The 3,650-nt window shown below is 38.3% G+C and overlaps 1 non-coding gene across 1 annotated transcript; it reads left to right on the forward strand.

Moving 5' to 3' along the window:
- The first annotated feature begins 2,500 nt into the window (after nt 1-2,500).
- LOC111753941 (U6 spliceosomal RNA) lies at nt 2,501-2,607 on the forward strand. The gene has a single exon (XR_002788713.1). It is a non-coding gene; the product is annotated as a U6 spliceosomal RNA (small nuclear RNA).
- Nucleotides 2,608-3,650: the final 1,043 nt, after the last annotated feature.

The raw sequence follows: 3,650 nt of genomic DNA on the forward strand, positions 1-3,650 counted from the left end.
TTTTCAAAAACATCTAGTCACCTGCAGCAGATAGCTCACCCACCAGTAAGCAAAGGACATGACCCCTATTAACCAATGCCATCTGCTTCTGTAACCAATGCTTGCTTTGCGGTTTTCGGCTATATATACTCGGTACTCCCTTACCAGGGGCTCTCTCCCCTCTCTCTACCGGAGTGCGGTCGGAGAGTCCCTTGCATGCGTGGACAATAAAACCCCTTGATTTTTCATGAGAGCTGGTCCCTTGGGGTCTTCTTCGAGATGGTGATCTTACACTAGATATTTTCTGAGACATTTTAGGTACTCTTAACACAAAAACTGGGGGAGATGAAAGGTTATTGAAAGGCTTTTCTTGTAGAAATCATTTGTCATGTATATTTATTTCAAAACAGCATGTTGTATATCTTAACTATATACAACAAATAAACACAAAATAAAAAAATAAGGAGCTGACAGCATGTTAGGCCTTGGGCTCAGTCCCCAGCACCACAAAATAGTAATAATAACAACTGATAAGTAAAATGAGAAAATATGTGGACAACATAAGTCACTATCCTGTTACTTTCTTATGGGGTTCTCTGTCACCAATAAACTTGAATGTTCCAAGTTTGAGAGATTACACTGTCAAATGGTGATTTTACTTTAAGACTGTACCAGACTTTTATGATTCCATTCACAAGCGCTATTCAGCATCTGTTCCCCTGGAAACATCAGTTCATATTCACCAGAAGCCAGGTGTGGTGGTACATGCTTACAATCCTAAGGCTGAAATAGAAGGATAAATAGTTCCAGCCTAGGTAGACAGATCAGCAACACTCTGACTTAAAATACAAAGGGCTGGAGTGTCAGTGTGAAGGTTTCAATCCCCAGGGCAAACACACACACACACACACACACACACACAGAGAGAGAGAGAGAGAGAGAGAGAGAGAGAGAGAGAGAGAGAGAGAGACAGAGAGAGAGAGAGACAGAGAGAGAGAGAGAGAGAGAGAGAGAGAGAGAGAGAGAGAGAGAACACGAAAGAGAACATTACCAAAATACAAGCTCCTGAATCTCAAGGACTTTTTTTCTGTTAGGGATCAAATGCAGGGCTTCACACATGCACTCTACTGCTGCGTTACCTCCTCAGCCCTGTTTTATTATTAGTGTCTTCTAAGCATGTAGAGTATCATCCTTTCTGGGAAAGAACTTAAATTTCTAGCTTCACTGGGCAAATCTAATTACCCTGTATGATGCAGATATTTTTTATTTTTTCTTAGTTTCTTAGCACTACTACCATCTGATAGGATAATACTAATCCAGAACTTCTAACCTCGGTTTCATTTTTTAACTTTGCTTTCACATTAATTATGGCATTACTAGTCACAATAACTACCATAACATGGGTATCAGTATGTACAGTTGTATCCTGCTTAACACAGAACACAATGTGAACCAACAGTTACTATATCTACACACAAATTCTAGAGGAAGATAATGACTTTCTTACAATTTCAGATATCCTTTGCAAAACAACATAATTATTTCAGAGCACAAGTATAACTAGTCAATGCAATATTTTCATTAAATACAAAAGATTTCATCAAAGTAGGCTAAAAATTGCATTTGAATCAATTTCACCAGCACATAATTATGTTTCAGTACTATATTAGCAAATAATGCATTCTATTTCCAAGCTGTAAGAACCTATTAACCACAGGCATTAAATGCCCTTCCACTAGGAACCACTGGAAAGGCTACAGAGCATTTTTTTAAATTGAAAGAATGAAATCAAGATATTGGAAAACTTGACAACACATTCCATTAGATAGACTGTAGGAAAAAAAACAGAAACTTTCATTCATTACTAGTAGAAATGCAACTGGTACCACTTATGTGAAAGAAAACTAGGATTACTTGAGCCAGGCGTGATGACTCACGCCTGTAATCCCAGGACTCGGGAGGCTGAGGTGGGAGAATCGCTGCAAGTTTGAAACCAGCCTGGGCTACAAAGTGAGCTCAAGGTCAGCCTCAACTGCATAGTGAGACCTCGTCTCAAAAAAGACAAAAAAAGGGGCTGGGATTTAGCTCTGCGGCATAAGCGCCTGCCTTGTAAGCAAACAGTCATGAGTTCGATCCCCGGTACTGATAAAAAGGAAAAAGACAAAAAAAAAAAAAAAAAAACTAGGATTACTTAGCAAAACTAGATGTACATTTAACTTTTTATTTGTCAATCCTACTCATAGGGATCTCCCCCTTAAGACACCTGTCTAATAATACAAGAAAGTCTGGGCTAGGGATTTAGCTCAGCGGCATAAGTGCCTGCCTTGCAAGCACATGGTCGTGAGTTCAATCCCTGGTATCAGTGTAAAAAAAAAAAACAAAACACAAGAAAGTCATCTATAGTCACATTGTTCACAGTTGTAAAAAAGAGGAAACTATCTAACAGCCCATCCATTGAATGGCTGAGTTAACATACATGTGCACACTGGAGTAACAACAGCCCTTTTAAAAAAATAGAATACTGCTCACTTCAGCAGCACATATACTAAAATTGGAACGATACAGAGAACATTAGCATGGCTCCTGCACAAGGATGACACGCAAGTTCGTGAAGCTTTCCATATTTTTTCTCTAAATTAAAAAAAAAAAGTATGAAAAGAATTGTTGAAGTGCAAAACAACATAATACACCCTTCACCTAAGAAGGGAACCCGTAACAGTGTTATAGTTCCTCAGAAAGTTAAGCATAGGGCAGAGGATGTAGCCCAGAGATAGCTCTGAGACCCCGTCTCAGGTCCTGGGCTCAATCCTCAGCACCCAAAAACAAAGAGAAAAAAAAAAAAAGAAACAGTAATCAATAATCTAGGAATTCTACTCCTAGGTATATTGCCAGAAAAACTAAAAGCATATATCCAACAAAAAAAAATTGTACATGAATGTTCACAGCATTATTCATGGTAGCCAAAAGGTAGAAAACCAAATTCCACCGCTGACACACAGATGGATAAAATATGATACATTACACAATGGATATCATTCAACCATTTAAAAAACTGAAGTATTAATACATGCTACAACATAGACAAACCTTGAAAAAATTATGCTAGTCAAAAGAAGCTAACACAAAAGGCCACATATACCTCTCCATTTATACAAAATACCCATAATAGGCAAACCCACACAGACAGAAAGTAGATTAGAATAGGCACATACGGCATGACTACTAATGGTCACAGAGTTTATTTGGGGGATGATGAAAATGTTCTGAATTAGATGATGGTGACAGTTCCACAATATTGTAAATCCACTAAAAACCAGAACTGTATGCTGCAAAAGGGTATAAATGGTTTCTAACTTAGGATGAGCATTCCAAAAGTGAGTACACTACAGCTAGGCATGGTGGCACAACTATTTTGAGGGTGAAACAGGAGGATCAAAATTTAGAGGCCAACTTGGGCAATGTAGCAAGACCCTGTCTCAAAATCAAAATTTTTAAAAGGGATATACTTAGTGGTAGAGAGCTGACCAAGCAAAGCAAGACCCTAGGGTTCAATCCATTGTTTCTATATTCTGGTTTTTTTTTTTTTTTGTACAGGGATCAAACTCATGATTTCACACTTACCAGGCAAGCACTTACGTCATGAACTAAACACTGGCCTTGTGGGGTTTAAT

This window comes from Cavia porcellus, unplaced genomic scaffold (assembly GCF_034190915.1).
Source record: "Cavia porcellus strain 051 isolate PalLab524CR breed Dunkin Hartley unplaced genomic scaffold, mCavPor4.1 scaffold_15, whole genome shotgun sequence".
Lineage (NCBI taxonomy): Eukaryota > Metazoa > Chordata > Mammalia > Rodentia > Caviidae > Cavia > Cavia porcellus.